The sequence below is a fragment of the Camelus ferus genome, chromosome 34, assembly GCF_009834535.1.
Source record: "Camelus ferus isolate YT-003-E chromosome 34, BCGSAC_Cfer_1.0, whole genome shotgun sequence".
Classification (NCBI taxonomy): Eukaryota; Metazoa; Chordata; class Mammalia; order Artiodactyla; family Camelidae; genus Camelus; species Camelus ferus.
Window position 1 is genome coordinate 11,633,111 of NC_045729.1, and position 18,393 is coordinate 11,651,503.

Below are 18,393 nucleotides of genomic sequence, written 5' to 3' on the forward strand. Positions count from 1 at the left end.
GAAGCTGTTGATATATGCATGATTAGATGGCTCTATATCAGATATTCTTGAGGTATTTTATAAATTTTTTTCTTCACATCTTATGTTTTATTATTCTTTTGTTGTTAAAACCTACCAGTTTCTTTCTGCTATCTCTAGCAACCCTAGCTTCCCAAATTCAAATTTAATGCTTCTAAGTAATAGTTCTTACGTGCTGTGGATTGATTTGATTATTAACTTTTTTAGAACTTTTTCTAAGATTTGAAAAGATCCAAACTGAACTTGAGGGTATCCTCTAAGAGCAAAATGCAGAAGTTTAGCACATAGACTCTGAGGAATCGATTTCAGTAGCTATGTAACTTTTTAATTTACTTTTAGACATTGCTGAGGTGCCATGGATGTGTGGCCTCTAGGCAAGTGAGATTTTATTATATTAGAATCCGAGCAGAAGAATGAAAACTGACCTTCAGTATGTCCATTATTTTGACTTAGAGAGTTGGGATTCAGATTCAGAACTCCCATACTCCAAAGTCCATTGCTGTTAGACTCATGTGATAGAGAAGTCAACACTGTTAATTATTATAGTTCTTTCCAGTTATTTGGTATTAGTGATAGTTTATTTAAAACACAAACTCTTTGTCCTTGTCTTATTACTGCTATCCTGGCTTTTAAAAAAATGTTCACACATATGGATTCTTTAAACATCTAATAGGTAGGTACCTATTTTAAATGTATTTTACAGCATTGCAAGATATAGGTCATTTAATAGCATGCACTTTTAAAATACCCTGGCTACTATGTTTATTTATAAGCCTTGAGCTGAATATACAAATCAATTACGTATAGGAGATAATTAAATATGCCTATTCTACTGACAGTTTGTAAAATGCTAGAAAATAATTACCAAGATGCAAAATAAAGTACCTTTGAGGCATTTGGGTAAGATGTGGATTCAAGTTCTTGTTTAAATCTTAGAATCGTTCAGTACGTCCCAGAGTTACTGCAAGGATTTAATCAGATAGCATGTTAATGTGCCTAGCACAATATGTGATTCTTCATGGTCTCTTTCCTCTTTATCTTTTCCAGCCGTGTAATTTTGAGTCTAGATAAAAAGAGAACACAAAGTATAAGTAAAAGAACAAAGTGTATTTATTAATCAAAAGCAACTGTTGCTTGCATGCTGTGCTTCAAAATGAGTGATATTTTACTTTTATTCATTTACTCTCACGTGAAGTTCGTCTGTAATGCAGCTCTCATTGAACTGAATTGGAAACGTAAGAATTGGAGCATATTTTCATTTTTGCGGTGAGTTCATTTGTAGATAAATTAGTTTATTTGAAGCAGTCTGCTATTACTTGAGAAATTTTGTCATTTGCATGTACTCATTGACATATTACAGTTATCCATGAGATACTTGTAGTGTGGAGTGGTGGCGAGAGCCTCCCCAACCCCAAAAGCTGGCTCTGCCACAGGTGCCCTCGGTGTTGAATTCTTTGTGTCAGCTTGTCAGTTTTGAAATGGGAGTGATATTGCTGTTGGCTCTGGGACCTTCCAGATTCTCTGTTGTGAGGATAAACTGAGATCATGGACGAAAGTGTTTTAATAACAAAAAAAGTAAAGTAGAGGCAGTAATCTTGTGAACTGTCATAGTGAATTAAATGGGAATTAATAGTTTACATGGAGAGAATCTTTTTAAGGATGAAAATTTTGAATATAATTGTAGCCTGATGCCACTGGGAGAGGGCAATTGTACTAAGACAGGACCATCTTATATGTTGTTTCTGAAAAAAACTGGCAAGCACAGAAGAGAGAGAAAAGGAGGAAAGTAACAGGAAGAGTGGTAGAAAGAACACAAAACAGAACAAAACCAGTAAGACGGCTTTGAAAGCACTGGAGTTTAGAACTGCAAATTTCTTTACTTACTAGGAATTATTAGTCTGTGAATTACCGACTGTGTATTTTCCATTTAAAACCTATTTACGTTATTTACAGTTTCTTTTTACTCAGAGTTTTATATTCTTGCTGTGGGGGGAAAAATCTAGTTCTGATTTCTCCCTTCTGTAGAGTTTTAGCCATTCATCTGGATGCATTGATACACGTAGTCTGGAGCTTAGTAAAACTTAATGAGTGTTTTTTCTAAATCCATCAGTTTTTTTGTTTGTTTGGTTTTCTTTTTAACTTCCTTTATTTTTCTTGTTGTTCTTCAGTCCCCCAAGTCCAAGTCATGGTCTGTCTCTGTTTGGGGGGAGGTTTTTCACATACTCTCTTATTCTTGGTCTCCCAAGAAAGTATACCTAGGTTTTTTTTTTTAAAGGATCCAGGTTACTATTTAGAAAACACGGTTTCTCTATTTCTTTCCAGTAAGTGTGTTTTGCAAGTATTTTCCTACGTCTTGGAGAAGAAATACTGGCTGAGTGGAAGTAAAATTACTACCTCCGAGCGCCCTGTTGTGCAGGTGTTATCCCATCCTGGTGTGGTGGTCGTTACTCTGTAGTGAGATGACTTGGTCATCTTTTGTCTAATGTTTCAGCTGATGACTATCTGTGTCAGTCTAGAGGAAAATGTTATATTTTCTTGGCACAGTTTACTTGTTATTCAGCTCCTTGCTAAGTGACTGAGGGTGCTGCTGTGTTCAGGGCCGTTCACAATGACTGGTGACTTGTCCTTTAATCTTCAGAGCTGGCGCAACAGTTTTAATTCTTCTGCAGCCACTTTAACCTCTAATTTGTTGCTTGGCTGAGTCATCAGGCAGCTACTTTTATGTTCTCTTTATGCAATGTCAAGGCATACTCCTTTTATCTTTAAAAGAAATGCTGTTTCTTAGTAAATAATTGACTTATTTAGTTTCACTTATAAGTCGTTTCTTTGGTTTCCCCAAAAGTGATTGATTAGTCCAAAGAAACATAGTTCAGGGAACTTTTACCAATTTTTTTTTTTCTTTTTAAATTCAGGCAGTGAATGTAGGATGTAGCAGAAGGGCCTGGGTTTATAGTCTTCACCATCTAATACTTGTAAAATTTGGGGCATGTATCCTCCCTGAGCCTCAAACTTTATAGTTATAAAATGGGTACAGTGTTACCTATATAGAATTGTTGGCATTAAATGAGATAGTATATAGAGAGTGCCTAGTACAGCCTGGAGCACAAATATGTACTTAAGGTAATTATTGTCATGACTGGTTTCTCCTCCTCCTGGTTGTCATCATTGTCACAATTATTTGGCAAAGCCCAAAGGGAGTTCTGTACACGTGAGCTCGAAACAGAATGCAGCCTTGATAAAGGTCTCTTGTTGCTTCAGTAAATTACCTTGAGAACTTGTGTGCAGTTTTTTGTTGTTGTTGCATTATTCATCTTTGTTAGAATGAAAAAGTCCAGGCTTAGAGATCATTCAACGTGTCTGAGGTTACCACAGACTTATGGAAATGGGTTAACTGTTTGCCAATAAGCTGTTTCTGGCAATAGTGTTTGAGTTTTATGAAATACACAGTTTAACTTCAGACTTAAGTGCTCTCAGGGGTAGACAGTTATTTAAGCCATTTACCTTTGCAAGAACAACACTCAAAAAAGTACTAACCACTTAAAAATATCTACCTTTTCCAGAGTATTTCCATTTTATGGCTGTGATGAAAAAATTCTACCGTGAAATCAGATTTTAAAGAACAGACATATATAGTGATGACTTACCAGCTTCCTTTTACCTACAAACAGGCACGCCTGACTTTCTGTCTCTGAGTGCAGAGCGTGAGCGTCCAAGCTGTAGGGGGTTAAATCATAGCACGTTGAGTAGCTTCTTGTTGTCAGTTTGGGGATGATTGAAACTACTTGCACATTGAACTGAATGAAACCTTTTTATGCACGAATACTAGGAACAAATGCTTCTATTCAGGATTTACTCTAGCTCTGGATCTTTAGCATGGAATTCACATGAGGTGAAAAAGCCCGAGTGAAACATTTAACATGGTGAAAAGCTTATTTAAAAATTTTATGCTCTGAATTTAATTCTTCAAAATACCTTGAAAAGGCAGTAAGTATTTCCAAGAGGACAGGGATTCTGTTTAGGGGATTTGATTCAGTCAGTAAAAAACTTGGGTGACAGTTGCCCAGAACGTTTTGATTATTCTATCCAACAAGGATGTATTTTCCTATCATATAAGGACATGCCTTTAAGATAGTACTATAAGATATATTATTGGCTGAATTTTTGCCTGAGTTGCATTTCTGAAATGAGTAAGTAGAATATTTTAAATGTTATGTGGAAGCCTGTCATTTGTGAATCCGTTTTTAAAGCAGTATATAATAGATCTTTCATGCTCTTGGAGATTTTCTTATTTCCGTGTAGATAACGGGGCTCATCCAGCTCATCTCCATTATTTTTTTTTAAGTTATGTGAGAAGTGCAGTTATTTTCTGAGGTGGGTGAAGGAAGGTGAGCTGTATCATAACCCAAGAACATAGTTATTGTCGGGACCGTGTCGTGGAACCAAAAGGAAATGAAGGGTTGATGAGCTGCAGTCAGAGGGCAACTAACACTGACCTAAATGCATAGTGTGCCTGATTGTCAAGTTCGTCATTCTCCTTAGTGACACAGGAAGCCAGTGTAGACGAGGTAGAGGAGTGGTAGGCCAGCTTTAAAGGTAAGGTCCCTGCCCTCAAGAAGTTAATAGTTTCATTTACAAATTAGAATTATCGATTTTAAAGCCCCTTAGTTTCTAAGCTCCCTGCGGACATGAGGAGTCTAGTCCCGGTGTATCTTACTGAATCTGTATCTTTCAGATTTTCTTCAAGTACCTCCCTTGGTGCTTAAACTATGCATTGGCTGAACAGGCAGGACCGGCAGGGCACTATGAAGTGCTGAAGAGACAGACTGTGTTTTTATTCTCCGCAGAGTGGCTAGCAGCACACAGTACATCTTACCTGTAGCAGAATTACATTGGTCTTCTCTCCAGGATCCAGGTAAGCAAGGAGAGGAGTGTAGAGTGAAATATTTAAAGTGTAGGAAAACCAAAACCAGAATCAGCAACCAAGAATTCTATATCCAGCAAAATTATCCTTCAAAAATGAAGGAGAAAGACTTTCTCAGACAGAACCACAAGTACTCTTGTCTTAAAGGAAATGTTAAAAGAATTATGATTCCTAAATATTACAGTCAGTGCGTTATCTTTTTATTTTCTTAATTGTGTTTTAGCACACTTTTATTTGAATATTTTGCTACCGAAGATCGAAATCAAGTTATATTGTGCTTTGAATTTTAGTATCTCTGAAAAGACCATTTTTCAGTTAAGCTTACTCACAATCTTAAATAGGTAATGTTCTTTGTATTCAAAGTCACAAAGCATGAGCTTTGGACTTTATTTTCCTGCAAAAGATATATGCTCTCCTCAAACAGATATGGTGGTGTTAGGAGTCATGCCTGACCTTTCAAATTCAGTTAATGACTCAGCATCCAGGAGAATGTTCCTGATTATTGTTCCTGTGTTTTTGTAACATCCTCTAAGGTTCTTTGTTGTGAGAAACAAATTACCTTTTTATATCTTGGGAGTCAGTGTTATTAAGTTTCTTTAAGCTTCATCTCTTGGACTGTTATTAGTTTGGCCCAGGACACTGTGTAAATTATATACATGTATACACTCCCAAATCACTTCCTGGTTTGCAGATGGAATCTGTGAATTGGCTTGTGTGTCTGTTTTAAGAGTTATTACCATGGTGATGAATAATCCGCGGAGTTTTATGGTTGGCATGACTCTCTCAGGTTGGGTCACCTGTGTTTTCTTACTACCAGTTTCCCACCCTTTGGGCAACAGTTAAATTTCCATCATTAAAAACCAAGTAGTTAGAATGCAAAAGTAGTGACTTAGTAGAATTAGCTACTTCAGTGCCTTTAATCTGTTGATTATTTCTTTCAGTGCTAACTAGCAGGGGCTTACTCCCTTCACACAGCCTTAAACCTCCCCTTTGCAGTCAGAACTGGTGGGGAATCACTCTCCTGTACTGCAGTTGTGAATTTGTCATCGTTTGTTGACGCATTATAGGGGAGGGGAGAAGAGAACTGACAAAAACATCTTGACGAAAGAAACCAGACTTCTCCATTCTTGATTTTAATGGGTCAACATTTCAAGTAATTTGCTTTCCTGTATTTACGTGTGCTGTGGCAGTGGGTCAGCTGTCTTAACCTTAAACTTGTCCATACCTACAAACATTTAAAAGACATGTAAAAGTTTTTCAGTTACGTTTCAAATATAACACAGGAATGAGGAGGCGTGCACACAAGTGAAACAATGAATTTGGGTTCATAAAGTGAGTGGTTGATTTGGGCATATACACTGTATGCCCTGTGGTCAGAACGGATGTAATGAGAGCTTCCTACTTGGGGTCGATGCTTTCATAGCCAACCCAGCTCTGTACAGTCTGAGATATTTGGAAATTAAATCAGCCAGGAAAATAATCAGAACCCCAGATGCCACAGGCCTCGTGAGAAATTAAAATAACCAGACTGTAGTTACTTGGGTATAACTCAGATTTAACCAGCTTAGTACCGTTCCCTGAGTGGAATGATGATGTTAAGAGAGCTAGCGAATTTCAAACCCCGGAGAAATACCACTTACTGAATTACAGTCATCCTTGTCGATTTAATAATTTAAACCTAAAGAGTCATATACAGCACAGTTTCATTTAGTTCAGTTCTGGTTCTGATATGTCTTCTCTAACTCATAACCTCTCAGCCAGCAAAATGGTTTTCCATTTAATTAATTTGAATTGAAGAGATTTTCCCTTTCTCTCTTTTACACCTACATTATTGAGAAAATTCATAATAATAATTTCTGCTTCTAGAATGACTATATGATTTCATTTATAACTAGTATAGTACACACTTCATAGCAGGGACTGAGTATACCTTCATTTATTTATTCATTCTTTCAGGAGGCAAAGGAAGGCAGGAAAACTAATCACCAACTAGATAGATAGACAGACAGACGAATGAATTAATAAATAAATAAGTAAGATAAAGCTACAGATTGTCACTTCAAAACCTGTATCTTATTGTCATCTCACTGTTTTGAGAAATACCCACTGTATCCCCAATGCCTCCAGCAAGAAAGCATTCTGTACGCGCGCGCGCGCGCGTGTGTGTGTGTGTGTCTCTTCACTCTCTGCTGTCACTCCCTAGACATCCAGGCTTTTGTCAAAACATGGCACTTCCCTCTTGACTGTTTTTCGCAAACCCACCTGGCATTTATCACTGCAGCTTAGTTGTTCTGGTTCTTTTATTTGGACTTTGGCACATAGTTGAGCGCTACTGAGCGGATGCCGCCTTCTCCAGGTGATTCATTTTTAAGAGTTTCTTCTCTGCCAATCACAGGGACTGAATTTTATACCCCACAGAGGAGTCCAGAATTCTCAGCTCAGCCCCCGCCTCCCCAAATCCCACCACCCTGTCCTCCTTGACGGTAATTATCCGTCTTGTTTCTTGCTGTTTTTCTGCCTGTATCCTTTGTTCCTCAGCTTGTCTTTAATCAGAAAGGACCACTTAATCCTTCTTGCTCTGTTAGACTCTTTAATTTCTGTTGTGACATCATCTTCAGATATTAGCTCCTCACAGTGCCTTCCTAACCTTACTGGAAGAGAAGTGGCAATTCGCTTCCCGAAAACTTTCTATTTATTCAGATTTTATGAGTAACCCTTCCCTAGCCAACATCATAGGCTTTTGACCTTTTATTACTCTTAAGTATGATTTTATTAGGTTTATGCTGTGTTCAGTGTTCATATATATACCTGTGTGCTTTTAGTGCGTGTGTCAGTATCCGTAGTACAGAGTGACCTATCGGGTAAATTCTGCATCTTATTTATGAGACAGTCAGCATATTCGCGTGAGGCAAATTTCAACACACATCAGGTAAATTTATAATAAATATTTGTTTGTTGATGTGGCTTATGAGTCTTTAAAATTCATATTTTTTCTGTCATTCTTATTTTTTCCCCTCATCCATCCCTCTGTTCTTTGGTGGTGTATCAGGGCTATTGCGATGAGATCTCTACAGGTCTGCTGTCCAAGGTCAGTACTGAGTAGTGGCTACGTCACCGTATGATGAAGTCATTCACGTAACCCACTGTGTAATTTTTGATAGGGTGACGAAAGTGTGAGAATTAAGACGAACAGAGAAAGTGGAAGCGCTGTGTAAACTGCACGTGTGCGCGCGCACACGCTCTGGGAGGGATTCCGGGCAACGCGAAGTCCGTGGTCGTTGCTGTAACTACTGACAGTCCCCGCTAACGAGTAGAGTCTGGCTTAGACAGCTAGCGGGTGAGTATGAGAGCTTCCTGGTTTATCCTGACTTATTGGCGTGCATCTGTGGGCGAGTGGTGTCCCAGTGGAATGAATGCACAATAGCTTTTGCCTTGAAGTAAAGTAGACTTTTTTTTTTAATGTTTCTGAACAGGATACCTAGGAATGCGTGGTCTTTGATAGATACTGAATTTTATTTCATTGTTAAATGGATCAAAGTGGCATAAAGTAAACTGAATACTCATTGTTATGCATTTTATACTGTTTTAATTTGGGGGCTGGGGGAAACCTTGAAGATTGCTTGCTTTTTAAGAGTAGAGCAGTGTCTGTTGCTAGCAGATACGGAAATGTCTTTAAGCAGCCCCCCTCAGGAAGTGGAGGATGCAAGGAGAATTGCTGTGGGAGGCATGCATAGGTGTATGTCCTTCTAAAAGAGCCACATCAAAATCTACTTAAAATCCATGTATGTGACTATGTAATATGTACTTATTACACCATAGCAGCCAGATTTTAAAATAGAATTATAGCTGATTTGAATTAATGTTTCTATTTAAAGACAGAAAACATTTGATAAAGTTAACGCATGTTGAGAAAAGCTACCTTATCTTGTCTGATTCTTAGTCTTTTCTAATGTTGAGTTGAAGTCAGTTAAGGGAGACTTTTGAGTAGCATATTTGAAACATACCACATATGTGAAAGACAGCTTATTTTGGGAATCTGAGATGCGAATTCAACTTTGACATCAAGTTCTGGACGTTCATAGCCTCAGGGACTGACTGACTGGCTCATGGGTGATGTTCTGATTTTAAATGAAGAGGCCATAGAAGTTCTCTGTGTGTCAGTGAGAACCCTAATACTCAAAGGCTATAAGAAATAAAGAGTGACAACAGGCATCCTTACATAAATGAAATGCTGCTTTAGGACCAGCAGAGTCAACACACGTTACCTTAAAACTTAATTCTGGTTTCACAGTCAAAGTTAAGCTGTGCCCTCTTTGGGGTGGAAGACGTAGCATTAGGTTAATGTGTAAGCTTTATCCTCTGATGTACAAAATGACCTTCCTTGGGAGTTGGTCAAAAAGGCACTTCTGGTTTTGGATTAAATACAGTTAGAATAATCTGGGCAGGTGTAAAGAAAGGATTACCACCTACACCCGATTTATAAAAAGGTAAATAGACATGATTTTTAATTTAGGGATAGGGTCTGATATTATTATTAAGAGTACAGAAAGACCTAATCTACCTTAAAAAAAATAGACGTACAGTAGGTCTACATTACAATTTTAAGTTAGAGCTTGACACTGAAAACATAAATCTAAGCTGTATGTTTATTTTGATCTAGATAAAAAAATCTCCCGCATGTTTATGCCTTATACATACACAATAAAAAATTCCATGCTGACAGCTAACAGAATGAATCCTGTTGATCTAAAAGGAAAAACAAAGGTGAAAAGTCAGCAAGAAAATTTTGAAGAAGGTTTGTGGAAGTAGTTTTAACAAGAGATAAATTATCACTGTTAAACTAAGAGATGTGTGGAAATGTTTTCTCTGTCAAATTGGGACAGATTTTTAAAAGAAGTGATGTGCAGTGCTTTGGGGAGAGTGTGGGAGAACAGAAAGAAACAACTTAGAAACCATTGGTAAGAGTGTAAGTATAGTGTCTGTGGAATAGAGGGGAGGAGGGTGATTTTCTCCATCCTCTCACGGTCCCTGGCTGGACGTGCAAATTGAAGTGACAAAGAGATTAACAGGAGAAAAGCACGCAAATTTATTTAGTAAAAGTTTTGTGTGACATGGGAGCCTTCATAAGGAAATGAAACGATTAGATGCGAGTGTTTTTCTGCTGGGTTGGATGGAGAATGGACAGCTGTGGAGGAAAATGATGGATTAAAGAGTATGAGATAAGTGTAGGAAACAAAAGGATGGGGAAGAAGATTAACGATTAGGACAAACTATGAACTTAGTTTTTTAGTCCAGAGGACAGTCAGTCAGTCATTTCTAGATGTTGGACTCAAAGAATCTTCAAATGGAGTGAGAGCAAAACGCAGCAACCTGGCAGCTTTTCCTGGTTTGTGATTTGTCACTGGGGGTGTCATCACGTGTTCTGAAGAACTTTCCGAGGGGCCCACGTGGCAACAGGCAGGGAGGCTGTTGATAGGTGAGTTATTGCAGTGATTTCTCAGAAGTTTCCATTAGGTTGTCCAGTTTCAGCTTGCAGGGCTTAGGGAAAGGTGCAGTTTTATTTCTGAATGGTTCCAAGTCAGAAGGATGGGGGGAAATTGGAAACATTAGTTTGGAGAGTAGTTGTAGCTAAATATTGGAGGAGCCTCAAAGAATTCAGGATCCAGTCCAGTTTTTAGGTAGATAACAAAAACTTCAAAGGCGATGAACAGAGCAAGAATTTAATACCCAAAGGAGTGTGCTATAGTTTTCCAATGAAACATAATTTTTGTCCCTATTTACACACCTATTTCTATCGAAGATATTCTAAGTAAGACTAATCATTCAACTTGGCCTGATTATTTACATCTAGTCCAGCAAGAACAGTGAGTGACCATGTGTGCTCTTTTTAAGTATGCTTTGCTGGAACTACTTCTAATAAAGAAGCTCGGCTTAGACTTCTAAAAGCTTCTTCGGATTAGAAAACCAAGCCACAGACTCACCATCAGCTTTTGCCTGCAATACTTATAGACTTGGGTGAATTCCTCTCTTTTCGAGGTCCCCAAAATATCCTGAGATTCCTTGGTCTTCCAGAAAATGACCTTCCTTACTCACCTCTCAGGCAGTCCTGTAAGCAAGATCCCAGGCAGTTTTTTGGAAGGGAGCTTTATGAACATTGGCTCCTTGAAGTCAACCTTAGTTCCTTAAAGCTGTCTGATCGTATCTGACTCTGTGCACATCATTCTCAGATATGACATTCTGGTCAAAGCCTTGCTGATATAAACATGTTTACAGTTGTGTCCTGTTACAGGGAGAACAGATCCTTGTTGAATTTATGCAAATCACTACATTGCCCTGAAAGTAAGAACACTCCCTAAACGGTTTCGAATTCTGCAGGGATCAGGTAGGGAGAAGAGATAAATGCATCAGTTCTGCTTACAAAGGTATCATTTGCCAGATTGCTGTCAATTATCAGTAGCTTAAGAGAAAAAGATTTCCTTAAATCTAGGAAACATAACATTAAAACACCAGCAATGCTTCAAACAAAAGTCACTGAAATTATAATCATCCACATCAGTTCATTCAGTCCTGTGTTCTGCTTGATCTTTGGTTAGCAGTTCTGTGAATCCATCAGCTGCTTCGTTAGTTCTGGAAGTTCTTACACAGTCCAGGTAGCATGGTCTCAAGGTTATTCAAGTGATGCTGTCACGGTGCAGTCTCACAAGTGATGCTGTCACTGTGCGGTCTCACAGTAGCCGATTGATAAAACTTTCAGAGAAGAATCAGAGTAAACAATAACTGTGAATGACAGAAGACTTACAAACAGTTCTGGTTAAAATTCTGATGAGATTTCATCTGATAAGGAAATTTAGTTATTTCTGTGGCATATAACAATTTAAGATAATACTTGGACGACTTACTAACAGGTATCGGCAAATTTCTATGAACTTCACACAATTTCTGAACTACTTATACTAGTATGATATTATCTATATATGTACAACGTAGGAGGGTTTATCATCACTTCTTATTTGGCCGTCCTTCCCATGTAATTTAACGTACCGAATAAACCTAATTATTTAAACATTTCTCTTTTATCAGATGAGAGACGGATCCTTTGAGATTTGACAGGGACCCTCTAGGAAACCTTAAAATTATTTTGAAGTCAAAAAGACTTTGGGATTTTTATAGAAAATATCAGTTTGGACACTTGACTAAATAGGATCACAGATCATTATGAAATAATGCTTTCCTATTTAACCAAAGTGAAAAAAGATTTTGAAGGCACATGCAGAAGGCTACACAGTTGTGAATAAAATTTAGCTCTTTATTGAGAAGACTCAGCTTTCCCAAGTAATCAGTGACCTGTTGATGACACCGTGAAGCACAGGAAATCTTATTCTAAGATATAATAGCTTGATTTCCGAGGCAGGTTACTTAAAAGGTAAAGAAACTCAGAGGAGTAGAGCTGTTTTGTAAGCTGTCATTTATTTCCGGCAGTCAAGCAGGCACTATGCTGTGCTCCTCGCAGAGGTTGTATCACTCAGTCTCTCTGAGGAAGATTCTGTTACGTTCATCCCATGGATAAGCAGACAGACTCAGTGAAGCAACGTGGCCCAAGCCACACAGCCGTGAGTAACAGTGCGTGCCTCTGGACCAGTTTAACACAGGAAATAGAGTTTTTACAACCATATTCTCTTGCCGATATTAATGATTTGCTTAAGGTCGTGGAAGACCAAATTGGAAAGCCAGGGGAGAAATGAAGGTTTTAGGATTCAAATCCATGGTTCTTTTCACCACAATATGCCATAGGTTAATGTAGTCTCTTTCTGTGGCCCAATGTCAAGAGTACAAGGAAATTAGAGATGTTGTCACTGAAAGATCTTGAACTGCAAACTAAACAAAGATTAAGAATTGGTTTGGAGAAAAGAATCTGAAAAGAAAAAATATAGATGCATATATAACTGAATCACTTTGCTGTACACCTGAAGCTAACGTTGCAAATCAACTACACTTCAAAAAAAATAAAATAAAGTGCTGGTTTGGAGAATCAACATTTTTGTCGACTGAAAATAAACTTGAAAGTGCTCCTTAATATTTTGCCCCACTCGGGTAAACCTTCACTGTATTAATGCTTTTCAGCCCAGGGCCATAACGAACTCCTGCGGACTTGGCAGACTCCATCCAATGATCTTCAAAGAAGTTACAATTATACTGTATAGCACAGGGAAATATATACAAGATCTTGTGGTTGCTCACAGCGAAAAAAAATGCGACAATGAATATATGTATGTTCATGTATAACTGAAAAATTGTGCTCTACACTGGAATTTGATACAGCATTGTAAAATGACTATAACTCAATTAAAAAATGTTTAAAAAAAAAGTGACACAGCCCCTGGCACTTTAGTATCAGTGCATCACCGTGGCGCATCACCGTGGCATTCAGCCTCAGGTCACACTGAAGTGTCGCCACAGTGGCTTGTCTTTATATGACCCCAGTTCTGTGTGCCAATGACAGCCTGATTTAAGCCCCCTCTGCCACCCCTGCTTACTGGTAACATACAAGCTTCCAGGATCATCTGATGTGCAAATTTAATTGCAGGTTTTATTTTCAAAGGATGACATAAGCAATACCATTTCAACAGCTCTTTGCACAGCCTTTTCTAAACTGCTGCTCTGAAAACAGACGTTTCATTCTGTTTATTGTAATGCTGCCTGGTTTAATTTTTCAAGGCTGCTTGCTCCGCATTAGCTTGTTAAAGTATGTCTAGGGTGATTCTTTGCAGTATTTCAGAGGGTACGTGCTTTGCACTGAAACTTTGGCATTTCCCCTGATTTTTTTTTTTTTTTTTGCTAACTTAGTACCTTTATCAGCATTCACAACTCATTTTCTGTATTTGCTGATTTCCCCCCACCCCTTCCTTCCCCCTTCCCTTTCTTCCCAGCACTAGAGCACATGATCATCATTAGGAGAGGTTAAGTCATATTGTCTAGCTGATGTGATAATTCCCTGACTGTACTGCAGAGGTGAAGATACTCTGGGAGGCATTGGTACTCTGCTATTAAATGTCTTTCTTTTCAAACAGCACTTAAGAATCCTGAAGCACCCGTGGTTTTAAGAGGCTAAAGTAATCCTATCTTTTTTTTTTTTTTTTTCTTTTAGAGTTAAACTTCACATGGAAAGCACAGGTTTGGGGTAAAGCTGTTATAAGTTAAAAAAAATGCTGTTTTACAGGGAACATCCTGTCAGTTCTTTTGATATGCATTCTCCGAGCCAGTTACTTGGAATGCGAGCACCATCTGAGTCGGGTGAAATGAGGAAGCTCTAAGTGAAAGCTTCACCATGACAGGAAATATTGGTACCATATGCCAAAAGCTTTCATTTTCCCTGCCGCTCAGAAATTCATGGTACCTGTTGTGTTTCAGCAGCGTCTGTATTTCAGTGGGAATTTTCTTAGCAGAAATCGGAGGTTCTATCAAAATTGTTTCTTCCTAATTTCTGAGGTGAATTTACTGATGTCCTCATAGCAACTAATACTTTCCCCTCATTTATCTTTAGGTTTTCTGACTATTTGGTCATTTCATTTTTCTCTTTCCTGAAAACTTACCGTTTTATGTTGAAAAGAGTAAAACTGCCGATTGCTGTGTTTTAGCCCAAATCCAATTAAGTAGAGTTTTAATTTTTACATTTGGTTGAGGTACGCATTCTAGAATAGCCCTGAATGGGCATTTACAAACTGCTCTCATTGATCTCATTTTACGGGAGAGGAAATGGAGACCGAGGGAGGTTAAGTTACTCGCCTGGGGCGCAGACCTATTGAGTGACAGACCTGGTGCATAAACATAAGTGTTCGTTTCCCAGCGCTGAGGTCGCTACACTTTCCAACTTCTCTTTGGTTATAGGACATGGATAGAAATAAGAAATCACCTTTTTCTTTCCTTTTCACTGTTCTTTTTTTTTTCCCCAAAATTTTGTTGGTTTTTGATTGAAATTGCCAAATAAGAGCATGACTTATTGGAATTCTACAGTGGTTCCTCAGTGGAAAATGAACATTTAAAATCCATAATCAAATAAGTTTTGTGGTTCCCTAATATATACCCAAACGTTGCCAATTTAAGGCGAAACTACCATTTTGTTCACTTACGTACTGTTACATTATTTTGAAGTTCATCTTTCTCAAATCAGCATTTTCCTACCTTGTAATAAGAGACTTAAGCCATCTGTAGACTTAAAATTGAATTATCTCACTCTTCCAAATAACTTATGTGAAGAATGAATATTTTTGGTCCTGCTGTTTGTATTTGTTAATCCCAAGAAGTGCCCATTTATATATATGTATTTTTTCTGTTTTTCTGTTTTCTACCTTTAATCCAGTTTCTATGTCCAGACAATAGCTCCAAACCCATGATGACTCATTTAATCTTCTTTTTTCATATGAACAAATTGGTTCTTCCTCTAATTCACATACCATGCATGTTTGCCCTTTTGTACACCTATTAAATGTTAATAATTTGACATGATTCTCCCCAAATATGAATTATATTGCACTCTTATTCCTTTTCCAGATGAGCTGTTAAAGCTTTGGCGTGGTCATTCTACCTGTATGGGCTTAGCTAGATTAGCTTGTAAATAACTGAGATTTGACATATACAACTTAGAGTTTAGAAACCTCTTTTGGATTCTCTCATACTTGTAGCATCTTAGTTCCTTACTCCCATTGAAAAAAAAAAGGTTTCAAGTTAGAAGGAGAAGTGTTGGCTTCGAGAAGATGCAGTAGATTGTGATTCTCAGGAGAGGAAGACCAGTTGAAGAACTGAAGTTGAGCTGCACAGGACCTGAGAGTGGGGTTCTGCCCAGGTTTCCAAGATAAATGGATTGTGACAGTGATGGTCCATTCTGCTTGACCGTCCTAACAATTTATGTAAACGACTTCATGTCTTTTTGTATCCGATGGGCTTAGTTTGATAGGTTTTGCTAGAGCTTATCTTGTCTGCCTCTATACTTGTGGTTACAAAGTATGAAAAGTGGGGCAAGGCTGCAAGGAAAGATGTGTGTGTGTATGCTAAAGTTCCAACTCCCTTCAATAGTCTTGGGAAAGTGTACAGCAAGCAAATCTGCCACCTTCCAAATACGTAATATTTCTCATGGCTACCTCTGGTGCATACTTTCTCATGGTACTTCTGGACCAACAAATACCCACAAGCTGTGTTTAGATTTGTCCCATGTCATTGGCAGCCTGAGTGTGCATATAAATGACTGTGGTTTTAGTCCATGCAGTTTTTTATTAGTATTCTGGATACGCATTAGTCATATCCCAGACCATGCCAGGTTAACCTTTTATAAAACTATCATTAACATCTTTACCAATGATTTGGAACTAAAAGATACATCAGAATTCTCTTACTGGGGACACGGGACAAATCTAAGCAAGGCTCACAGGTATTTGTCAGTTCTCTCCCCTTTCTAAGCTAGGGCATTTCCCCAGAAGCACCATGAGAAATACTATGCATTTGGAAGCGATCTGGTGGCCGCACATTTCTCCATGACTACTACAGGAAGCTAGGAAATTGCACACACACACAAACACACACGCATACCACTGCTGACAACCTTGTCCTAGCAGGGTGTTAAATGCTCCTGTTGACTTATTGTTATGAAAGTGACCATCTTAAAAGACTACCTATTTCTAAGCAGCGACAGTTTTGGTGTTTGGCAGACCTGTGGGCCTAAGGGCTTTATCTTCGAAATGACAGGGGTTGGAGCTGGAACAGCTTGTAAGATCCCTTTTGACCCTGTAGTTCCCAGATACACTGATGTGTTGGGCTGGAACTTCTGTGATTGTGTCATTCATTTGGAAAAAGGTTTTCCTTTATACTATCAAAGAAAGAGATTATGTTAGTACTTTCTGCTCTTCTCCCCACTGGTTTCAAGGGTTTATTATTCTTTTCATTTCCTTGATAATACCGCCCCACTATCCTGCCCTCTTTTTTTTTCCCCTGATGCTCCTCTGTTGCAGCCTGAGCTCCCCAGGGTGCAGACTCTGAGATGGAAATGTGCTGGAAGTCTCTCAGGAAGCGCCCGTGCAATGGAAGGAGACCAGTGTCAGGCAGAGGGGATGGTGAGGCTGCCCTGTAGTCTCGACAGAGACATGGCCGGTGGAGGTTCTAGAGCTGGGATGGTGCTCCCACTGTCTCCAGCTGGAGCGAGGGGGACACGCCTTCACGTTCCCCACTTCAGCCAGACTTTGGACATGGGCCGTCCTGGGAGGGGAGCATGAGCTTGCACGAGGAGACCCTTTGGCCAAGGCCATGTGTACAGAGCTGGTAGCTGGGGCCGGTGTGCTGGCAGCACTGCAGCAACTGGGGAATAAATCCTCCAGTCATGAAGGGGGATCCGGGTGGCACATCACAGTTTCCACTCCATCATTTTTTGCAAGGGTATCGGACGTTTCAGAATGGCTTGGGGGCTGGGTTAGAATTTTCAGGAATGAGAAGTTGCAGGGCAGAGTGGTCAGGAGTTTAAGAAATGGTAGAGAAGGAAAGTCGGTGTGGAATGGGTTCTGCCAGACAATTGAGTTCTGGCATTGATTATTGCTTTTCTAAACAAGCTTTAAAAATTCTGTCTATTTATAGTGATGCTATTCCATTTTTAGTTGCAGAATTCTGATGGAAACTCTGGGTGCTCCTTGCAGAGAAAAGTGCGTATCTTCATGCATATAAATTCTTTTTAGTTTTTATGAAACCTGTTTTTTCCGTTTCCTATTGATAGGCTCTTTCCTTCCCCATCTTTTAATAATTAGGCTTTTTCTTTTTTTTTAAATTTTTTTTTTTAGGCTTTTTCTTTTTTGTACCTTCATGTTAAAATATTAGAATGTATTTGTTAATGCTCAATCACGGGAAATCATTTTCTCACACATTTTGTAAATTCTAAATTGTAAGCTCATTTCCAGTGGGCATTCTCTTTTGCTTTTGTTGTGGTTTGGTTTTCCAAGCTTGTGGAAATCCACTGTGGCCTTGTTTATGGGGTGCTACTTTAAAGTGGTTTTATGTTTGTCTAGTTCAGATACTCCAGGGACATCACAAGCCCAGGACTCCCCAAGTTTTCTTAGTTTCTTAGCTTGGAGATTCTCATACAAATAAGATTCAGACTTCAGAACTGTTAGGACACAGGCTTAGTTAGGGTTTTAATTTTCGGTTGTAAGCGTTCCCCTGCCCTCTCACCCAGATTCTCAGAGACGAGCTCCACTGAAGTCTCACTAAGACAGTGGGTGGATTTGTTCTGTCCCCCTTTTAACTGTGAGTGCAGCTTTGACGACAGCCGGTTTTATCAAAGGACCTCAGTACCGACTTTATACCTTGCGTGCCCAAGACCTATCCTATCCAATCTGTCTCTCCCCAGGCACCAGGGCTGCTGCCTACGGTTGGGCAGGTTCTATCCTGTGTTGAAGGTGATCGGGGCCAGAAATCTAGCC

General features: G+C 38.9%; 1 protein-coding gene and 1 long non-coding RNA gene across 7 annotated transcripts in view; one reads left to right on the forward strand and one right to left on the reverse strand.

Moving 5' to 3' along the window:
• Positions 1-18,393, forward strand: part of EPS8 (epidermal growth factor receptor pathway substrate 8) — a 148,072-nt gene that overhangs the window by 43,792 nt on the left and 85,887 nt on the right. For 2 of the 6 annotated variants that reach the window (XM_032473096.1, XM_014565507.2), the window contains exons 2-3: positions 4,751-4,930; positions 8,101-8,276. The exons of 2 other annotated variants lie outside the window; for them this stretch is intronic. The gene's annotated coding sequence lies outside the window, so the exon portion shown is untranslated. The remainder of the gene's footprint in view (positions 1-4,750; positions 4,931-8,100; positions 8,277-18,393) is intronic. 2 more of the 6 variants (XM_032473097.1, XM_032473098.1) reach the window with 2 other exon arrangements.
• Positions 382-16,486, reverse strand: LOC116661303. Its single transcript, XR_004317165.1, has 3 exons — positions 16,476-16,486; positions 12,004-12,007; positions 382-466 (listed from the first exon to the last, which is right to left on the reverse strand). It is a non-coding gene; the product is annotated as an uncharacterized LOC116661303 (long non-coding RNA).